The sequence below is a fragment of the Triticum urartu genome, chromosome 6A (assembly GCF_056163025.1).
Source record: "Triticum urartu cultivar PI428250 chromosome 6A, HENAU_Tu73, whole genome shotgun sequence".
In the NCBI taxonomy this organism is placed as follows: domain Eukaryota; kingdom Viridiplantae; phylum Streptophyta; class Magnoliopsida; order Poales; family Poaceae; genus Triticum; species Triticum urartu.
The window spans coordinates 27,027,067-27,037,383 of NC_141878.1; the positions used below are offsets into that span (position 1 = coordinate 27,027,067).

General features: G+C 44.7%; 1 pseudogene; it reads right to left on the reverse strand.

Annotated features, from left to right (window-relative positions):
* Positions 1-6,820: 6,820 nt before the first annotated feature.
* Positions 6,821-9,682, reverse strand: LOC147963471 (uncharacterized; annotated as a pseudogene).
* Between the last annotated feature and the right edge of the window lie 635 nt (positions 9,683-10,317).

Here is a 10,317-nt window from a genome sequence, read left to right on the forward strand (position 1 = left end):
GCTGTACAAAATCAAGCGCTGCTGCTACTTAGTAGCAGCGCGCGTAAATAAACCGCGCTACTGCTATGACTTTAGCAGTAGCGCATACTAGCGAAAAGCGCTGCTGCTACGTTTGAACTGGGCGCACATGGCTAGCCCAACCTAGCAATAGCGCGTATAATGGCCCAGCGCTACTGCTAATCTCCTTAGCTGCAGCGCGCTTACATGTAAAGCGCTGCTGCTAACGGAAATAAAATAAAGTGAAAAACAAGTAGAAAAGTAAATGAAAATGAAAGAAAAAGAAAAAGGAGAAAGGGAAAAAATAAAATGTAAAGAAAAATAAAAGAAAAAAGGGAAAAAAGGAGAAAGGAATAGCAGCAGCGGGTTTCAGTAAACGCGCTATAGCTAACTTAGCTATAGCACGTTTCCAGAAACGCGCTACCGTTACGTTTCACTTAAACAGCGGTTTCCCCCCACCCCGCCCCCAGCCACCAATTCTTCCACAAATCGTCCCTCGCCCTCGCCGCCGCCCGAGGCCGCCCTCAGCCTCACCGCCGCCGCCCCTCGGCCGCCGCGCGCTCTCCCCACGCTGCCCCCGACCCCAGATTCAACACCGGCCCCGTCCCCGACCTCAACGCCGCCCGGGACACCGCCCCCGACCCTGACCTCAACGCCGGCCCGGACGCCGCCCCCGCCCCCCCGACCTCACCGCCGCCCCGGATCCCCGACCACGACCTCGACGCCGCCTGCCCCTCCCTCGTCGCAGGCACCTGAGGTGAGCACGCCTGCTCCTCCCTCTCCCCTACCTCTGCCTAGGGTTTCTACCTCCATCAAATTAGTTAGGGTGGAAACGAATCGGATGCGGATGCGGCTCAAATGAGTTAGGGTTCATGTAAGGGTGGAAACGAATCAAATTTCTAAGATGAATAATAAAACGAGTAAAATTTGACCACTTATTTCACTTTATAGTTGGATAATTGGAAAATCTGCTACCACTTTTCACCCCTATAGGTTCATCAAATTAGATGGTAATTAGGGCAGTAGTTCTTAGGTACTAATTAGTTAGTAAGAACTAGGTACTAGAATATTTTTATTTATAGTAAGTTTATTTTTAGTAAGAACTAGTTGAATTAATAGAACTAGTTAGTAAGAACTTGTTGCTATTTTTTTAGTTAAAGCAATTTTCCCGCATCGACGTGGACGATGCCTATCCCGCATCCTCGTCGTCGAGTCGGCAGAGGACGACACCTGCTTGACCAGATGGGCCATGTCCGGGACTGGGCTCCACCGGGGTGGTACTGGGAGGCGCTACCTACCGGGGGGCGCAGGTTGGTGAGGAGCCAGCCTGTCGTTGACCCGAACCTTCTTTGGTGGCGGTCGCGTGGGCCAGTGACAGTCCAGAGGCTCGAGGACTCTGCGGAGGTGGTGCGTCACCGTGTCAGTGAGGAGGACGCGCACGTCCGTTGCTACTTGTTTGCGTTGGAGCACAGGTTCTCCAATACCTGGCAGGTTCACCAGGGATCTCACTAGAGCTATGATCCTGTGATGGTTCCTTCTCTGTGGGTGTCCACCGCCCGCGCCGATACCCGTCATTTGCTAGGGTTTTAGTTGTACTAGTGATGTTATATGTATGACACTATTCGGGATGTATTAGTGATAATATTCGACGATGTACGGACGCATGAGATGATTTACTTTTGCTCATTGAATGCATGCTAATTTGAGTCTTATAAGATATTTTGAAATGTATATCTTGTGTTGCTCAATATCCAAGTGGCCGGTCATGTTTGCAGGTTACACCTCCGAGTGGCCTATGTTTTGCCGGAGTGTTGATTCATTTCCGTTCCGGCAAATTTCAGGCGCTCGATATATCCTATTTTAGCAAAGGTCATGCCGGATTTTTCCGTGAATTTTGGCATGAGTTTTGCCAGAATATGTAGGAAATATCGAGTGCCCCGGATTCGTGTGTTGAGTATCCTGGTAGTTGTCTTCTATCGATTTTCAATTAATGTTTTAACTATGAACATAGGAAATGTCTGACGACAAAAAGGATTTCGGTATTTGCAAATATTGTGAAGACGAGCGCGGCCTGTGCGACGGAATCTTCCTAGATGATGATAGGCGCTTCAGCATCAAGCTGGACGAGAACTTCGAAGTGGATACAGTAAGTCACAACGACAAGTCTTTTTCATAATTAAGCATGACATCTGCTTCATTTGCTTTAACTTATATTTTTTTTACTATTCTACTAGTGTATCCCCTGCCATGCAAGAGTTTTTGTATTGGATAAGATAGGTTTCAGTCATTCTATGGAGGTAAAGAAAGTTTATTTGAAGACCGAGCATGGTTATATTTTCCACGCAAAATTATACAATTCAGACGACTACACCTATTTTCGATGCAAAACATGGCGAGCACTATGCAAGACTTATGCATTTCAGCCTGATATGGTTATCACCTTTGATATTCGTCCGGAAGATGATATGGAAGGTAATACCGACATCTGGGTCGATGTGCAGACACCTCCAGTTACACCAAAATGTAAGTTTCTCAACCATATTTATGTCTTTGATATTGTTTATTCAAAAATAGTTGACAACTAATTTGTATTGTCAGCTTATTTCGGTGCAAGCAAACATGTCCAGCGCTTGGTAGACAGGACCTACTACTGTCCCGGGGCTGAACTAAACTGCGAGGAGCTAAGTCATTATGTTTCATGGCTTGAGGATCTTGATACCTTCAAGACAAATTTTCTTGCTAGACTTAGAAATCTTAGTACTGAAAACGTGCGACCAATAGTGTTCGTCATGAACTACGGTCACATCTATTTAGGAAGGATGGTAAGATTTTTACTATTTGTCCTCAGTGCATCTTTTCCATACATTATTTGTGAAGCTAAACTTCATTGCTAAGTATGTGACCATACGATGTTCTTCAACAGGGACTCCCGATGAATGTTGTGCCTTATGGGATCGAGACTAAAGGTATCATGAGTATTATTAGCTTACAGCCAAGATATCCTACATGTTACTTTAGTGCATTCAAGATCAGCGATGAATGCTTAATAGTGCAAGACTGGACCACATATGTGATGGGGGAGCGCAGACAAGTACCAGGGGGCAGCAAACAGATGTGCTACCCAAAATTAGGAGACAGGTTCATCTGCATGCTCCAACTTGATCAAGGAGGAGAGCTACACATGTTTTATGTTGTTTTACCTAAGAGAGAGCAGCAGGAGTGATTAGCTAGAAATGAGTTTGAGGATGATGATGTGCTACACTATTACTATGATGATAAAATAGCTAGTGTTGGTGGTAATGACTGATGATTATTATTAGCTAGTGTTAGTGGTGATTAAATAAATATTGTTGGTGCTAATGATTATGATGATGATTAAATAGCTTGTGCTGGCGGATTAGATTCAAGTGGAGGCAACATGTGGTGCACAACAAAAGTACTACTAGTCCAAACTAGATCAAGTTTGAATTAGTAGTATACTTTTGACATGCACCACATATTGCCTCCACTTGAACCTAATCCACCATCATTTGACACACTGTTATGGACATAATGATGTAAACCTCATAACTGGTATTATACCAATATTTGTATGATGGCGCATAAATGCACTAAAAATAAAAAATAAAAAAACAATACTAGTAGCGATGGAAAGAAAACACGCTGCCTGTAGTTACATTAGCAGCAGCGTGGGAGTGAACAAGTGCTGCAGCTATTTGTCCTAGCAGTAGCGCGTGCGGCACGCGTTACTGCTAAGCAATAGCTATAGCGCCTTATTAGTAGCGCGCCTACCCGCGCTACTAGTGAGCACAAAACCAGCGCTACTGCTAGGGTTTTCCCTAGTAGTGAAGAGACATCATAGATCGCACCATATCCAGTAAAGTAGAACATGTAGGAACCAATATGAGCATCCAGGTTCCGCTATTGGTTATTGACCGGAGATGTGTCTCGGTCATGTCTACATAGTTCTCGAACCCGTAGGATCCGCACACTTAAAGTTCGATGACGATTTGTATTATGAGTTATGTGATTTGATGACCGAAGTTTTTTCAGAGTCCCGGATGAGATACAGACATGACGAGGAGTCTCGAAATGGTCGAGAGGTAAAGATTCATATATTGGAAAGTTGCATTTGGACATCAGAATGGTTTCGAGTGGTTCGGGCATTTTTCCGGAGTATCGGGAGGTTATCGGAACCACCCGAGAGAAGTATTGGGCCTATTGGACCTTATTGCAGGAGAGGAGAAAGGCCACATGAGAGGGGCGCCCCCCTTGCCCAAACCGAATTGGACTAGGGGAAGGGGCCGACCCCCCTCTTTCCTTCTCCCTCTCTCTCCCTTCCCCTTTTCCCTCTCCAGTGGAAGGAAGGAGGGGGGGGCGAATCCTACTTGGACTAGGCGTCCAAGTAGGACACCCCCCTTATGGCGCGCCCCCTTAGGCCGGCCACCTCCTCCTCCCCCTTTATATACGGAGGAGGGGGGGAGGGGGGGCACCCCAAAGGCACAACAGACAATCTCTTAGCCGTGTGCGGTGCCCCCCTCCATAGTTCAACACCTCAGTCACATCGTCGTAGAGCTTAGGTGAAGCCCTGCGCCGGTAACTTCATCATCACCATCGCCACGCCTTTGTGCTGATGAAACTCTCCCTCGTCCTCAACTGGATCAAGAGCTCGAGGGACATCATCGTGCTGAACGTGTGCTGAACACAAAGGTGGCGTACGTTCGGTACATGGATCGGTTGCATCGTGAAGACGTTCGACTACGTCAACCGCGTTACTAATGCTTCCGTTTTCGGTGTACGAGGGTACGTGGACACACTCTCCCGTCTCGTTGCTATGCATCTCCTAGATAGATCTTGCGTGATCGTAGGAAATTTTTGAATTACTACGTTCCCCAACACTATCATCCAAGTGTGATAAAGGAACCATCGTTTTATCCTTAGTAGAAACAATAGAATACATGTATTGTCCTTTTCTGTCACTGGGATATAAATCACTGCAAGATTGAATGCACTACCTTACACAACTCCCTTTGAAGAACTGCCAATCAATCTGGCCAAAGAAGATAAATAGATTGGAAAGCATACATAACTACTTCATTATGCAGCAAATAACTTCAAAAGATTCAATATAATTCAGTGAACACTCTAATCATAAAGTGGCAATTCATCATATCATCAAACACAACCACCGATCCGGACCATGTGAGGCAGCACAAGGAAACTTTGTATTGAATCACAAGGCAGAGAGGATGCCATATAGCTACTGCTATGGACCCTAAGGTCTTAAGTAAAATATGTATTCGGGGGCACCACTTGTTTGTCTTCGGGGGCACCACTTGTTTGTCTTCCACGAGTGTTGGGCAAAAAATATGCCCACCACAACCTTAATTATATTGGTAACCATGCCCAATATTCCAAAATTTCAAAATGTTAGCTATGGCGGGCAATAGGAGATTCCCGCCAAAGATATCTTCTGTCCAAAAAAAAATCCTAAAAACCATATTTACTGAACATAAAATACTCTCAAATTTGGTCCTGCGGCTTTGAATATTGTGTGTTAATCATAGAAAAGTTTGAAGTCCAAAGGATATTAAAAGTGGACTTGAGTGAGAAAGGCAGCAGTTTACATCTGAAACACTTACACTTCATTTGAGAGTGTTCGGTTTGTACATGAGGAGCAACAATTTTTTACCATAACACTCTCAATTTTTTATCACATCCTAAAAGGGTGCAACGAAGACACCATGCCAAGTTGCATCCCTTTTGGAGCTCATTTGCATGCTATTTCATATCGAAGGGCGTTTTGCTCATTTTAAGTGGCCGAAAATCACCTAGTGCAGAGTTTCCTTTTTCTTAGTTCTCAATGCTGTCAACATATCCAGGCTACCTATGCACAGTTTCCTTTTTCATAGTTATTTTTCCACAGTGTACTTTATTTTTTGGATCGTAGAAGTTTCCTTGGCCATGTTCGGTTTCAGGGGTTTGTTCCCAACAGGATCTTGATCGCCATGGGGTTCGAGTGGAACTCCATTTGTCACTCTAATCCATGTCATGGTTTGTCTCATATTCTTCTTAATTGATATCTACTTTAATGTTGTTTACTTGTCCAGGATTGAACAGAATTTGTACGGGGGAATTCAGTTTAAACATTGCAGTGGGTAAACATTCATCCCCAAATTGTATAGGGATTAGATAAAAATATTCATGGAATATAGTGTAAAAATGGCACATCCACTGTTGTAATTTCATAGTTGAAGTAGAAAAAATAAATATTCTTAGATACAAAAAAAAGTGTGATGACATCTTGCTGAATACATAATAGCATCTAAGAAAACTGAGACATCCATGAAGCTCGAATAAGTAAAACATCCGCGGCCATAACTGAATTGTTATGAAGTAGGCGCACATACAGCATACTAGACCAAACAGTGAAGCTAACTGTAAGGCAAGATACTGTTGGCAGGAGAATGATCAACAATGACGCCTAGTAGCTGCACATGAGCCAAAAAATGGGAGAACATTAAAAGAAGAAATACCGGCTCTTATGCGACATGTATGGAAAGAACAAATAATGATGCAAAGACAACACAGATCATGAACAAGTTGTTAATAACTAGTAGTCTAACTTAAGGCCCGCCTTTTATAAATGAAGAACTGGATAGTTTAGAAGCTAATCAACTTAATACATTGGAAGCTTAAACCAAAATAAATTATTCATCATCTTAATATTTAAGTAACTATGACATAAAAAACACGCGCATAGCAAAAATATAAATTACCTCACCTATTAGACCAACATAGCACATTAGCAGATCTCTTGTGTTTAGAGATTTGGATCCACCCATTTCCACCCACTTCCCCTGCCTATATCAAAAGAAGCACAATAAATCAATGAAAAACATGGAGTAGTTGGATCTTGAGAATGCAATGTACACATTTGTGACAACTACAGTACATGATACCACATCCGCTGTCAGGTGGAAGACATAATTAGAATATGGCAAATGTTAACATGCCCCCTCTTACCCCCTCTTATGATTAACTCTTACCTTCTTACCTCACATGTAAAAAGAGGGGGTAAGAGGGAGCATGTTAAAACATATGCTGTTATGAGTTGCTGATTAATATCAAGAAAAATCAAGACATACATTGTCTTGCAAGGAGATGCAATGAATGGGAAAACATTACAAGCTCCAATCTTTCAAATGAGTAACTAGGTTTCACTGTATTATTTATATCAAGGGGGCCTTTAATCACATGAACAACAAACACATATCAATAGTAATTGGAATTAATCTTGTTACACATGAGGTACGGAGGTATTACCCGCAGTGTAGAAATTTCTGTACGGAAAATGCATCATGTCGACCCGGTGATTCTTTTTAGTAATTAATCTGATCCGCCTCGACTCAAGGTGCAACATGAAGTCACCATTGTATGTAGACGAGTGAATTCCAGTTTTTACCCCCTAATTTAGCATTTTTGACATTAGTTACCCCATTTAACAAATTTTCATCCAGATTACCCCATTTAGTGACAATATTGTCTGTTTTTACCCCTTTTAATTTTTAAGAGCCTTCTAGATCATGTTTTACTCAAGAGAGACTCAGTGCCCAAACATACATTTCTGTTATAAAAAAAAAGTCCCATACTATTATGTTAATAACTGGTAGTACTAATTTTCAATGGACACACATCATTGGAGCCCAACTAAAAAACACATGTTCGACAATAGCACAGCAGACCTGTAAAATAGAATGTGATGTTTTAGTTTGATGATCTCCCAAAGCGTAAAATAAATGTGTCCTCTGATGTTTTGCATCAAGGAAGAAAACTAAAATATCATCACATTAAACTTACGAAACACAACTCACAACGCAAAATTGAACATACTGTCCAAATGAATATTTTTGCAAGCTGTGATGTCGGAACCTCGAGGCGTCTGTCCATCTTTTTTGGGAATGCCCGGTGTCACTGCAAAATGAAAACGTATCAGTACATGGACGGGCTGCAGCACTTGATCCTACAACCTAGCCGCCTGGTCTCGGCGGTCGGCGCAGTACATGAAGAGAGCGGAGGATAGATACTGTAAGGGCATGAAAGCGGTGATGATGATTGTGGTCTAAGAGGTGTGGCTAGAGAGAAACAGGAGAGTTTTCAACAGGAAAATTGCTCCGGTTAACAGCTTGATCCAAATCATTAGGGCAACCTTGGGGCAATGGAGAATTGCTGGTGTGAAGTGCTTACAATACCCATTTGGGGATCCCGGCTTATCATCCCATTTCTGGAGTCTCTCTCTTTCCTTTCATTTCTCTTCAGTTCTCTTGCCACCTGTTGGTGCTTGTAAATATCTCTACCGTCTAATACAAATGGCCAGCGATTGCTGGAACTTAAAAAAAATTGAACGTACTTGCCGCTCAAGATAAGTGTTCCCCTTTCCGGCGATGTGGTGGACACGTACACCTGACAGCTAGGAGAAAAAGAAAACGGGTGCTGCTCAACCAAGTGGCCGGTTCGGTCATTGGAAAAAAATGCCAAGAGGAATCTGATGGCACGGAGTTAATTGGCAGATCGCTCTCAAAAAAACTACTGGGGTAAAAACTGGCAAGACCTTTGCTAAATGGGGTAATCTGGATGAAAATTTGTTAAATGGGGTAATTAGTGTCAAAAATGTTAAAATGAGGGGTAAAAAATGGAATTCACTCTATGTAGACAAAACCACCACATTTAAGTCCTCGTCATACCCCACCATCCCTCCATTTATGAAGTCGTTAGACAACATCCCCTCCAATTGATTGATTTTCTGCAGAAGCACCCATCCGGCAACACCATCAGAGTTCAGTTTCCTCTCCCATATATGAATGCCCAGTTTCGACATAGCGGCCAGGCCAAGAACGCTGTCTTCATCTGTCCGGAAGAGCTGAAAGGACCAACGTTCGGCATCGACGGGCGTCTCGATGACAGCAAGAGTCTGCCTTTCAATATCAAATGCAAGGATTTGACCTCTATGCAGCAACCAGTAAACTGCACTCCTGATAAGGATGCTGGGCTTTAGCTTCATAACCATCCTTCTAGTCGACGCTGAGACAACATTCCCCCATACACCCGACACTGATTCGTAGGCACAAGCTAATGATGTCTTCAGGTCTCTACGGGAGCAGATCAAGACCAATTTGAAGGCCGGGTTCAAGAAGCAATCCTCCTGCACATGCCCGTCTTGATCATCAACACACATCACTGTGGCGCTGCACCTACAGAAACTCTCCCTTTTGGCGTCGCGGAGCTACGGTGGAAAAGGCACACGGTGCTGCTGGCCGTTGAGGGGGTCCCACACGAAGATCTCACATAGAGACTCGCTGAGCATGACGGCGAGGCCGTGGCGGCAGCCAAGGAACTCCCAATCCCCCGTCATCTCAGGCACAAAGAAGCGCTCGGCAGGGATGCGATCGGGCGGGTCCAGGACAGGAATGAAGAAGGGATATGGGGTAGACTCTTTGAAGAAGCCCAGCAGAGGAGGTTCCGGGTGGTGTCTGCTGAAACGGCGTAGGAAGCGGGGATCGGAGAGGATGTGGCGCCAGCGCGTGCATACGAGGGAGGCGCGGGAGAGGGTTGACGGTAGCGGAGGCAGCCGGAGGAGGATCTCCCGGAGGAGGTCCTCATCTTCCAGCGGCGCTGGAATTGACATGGCGCGGCGGCCGGAGTTTTCTTCTTTTTCCGCGGAATCCTGACACGGAACGACGTCTAGCACCACCCCTCCGGCTCCTGGTCCTGGGACCTGCTGCGGTCGGAGCGGAAGGTCGGCGGATTGGAAGCGTGGCGCGCGTGGCAAGGGATCGAGGTTGGAACTTATATATGAATATATCGGTAAGATTGGAACTTATGTCCGTATGTCGGTGTGTGTCCGTTACTAGTACTGAGGTTACATGAGTAGGAATCAGTTTCGACTCCGTTCCATGTGTCCGTACCCAGCCAAAGTAAGAAACGATTCACATAGTTTAAAAAAAACGATTCACATAAAAAAATGGAGATCAAGTCGAAATACAGATCACACACGATCACAATGCCCCGAAACGTTTTCCTAGGGTTTCAAGTGGCAGGGCAGCGCACGAGGCGATCTCGGGGGCGCGAGTTCTGGGGTTTGCTGTTCGCCGGCGTCCTGCCATCCGTGACGTCTAATCCTTGCAGTTTGCTGGCTTGGGTTGATCAAGGGGGGATCCTCGCATCCTTGCCCACCCTTGGCGACAGTGCAGGAGAAGGGGTTCGGGGTAGGGGTTGGGGCGAAGATGGCGGAGTCAAGCACCATGGGAGGCAAGAGAGGAA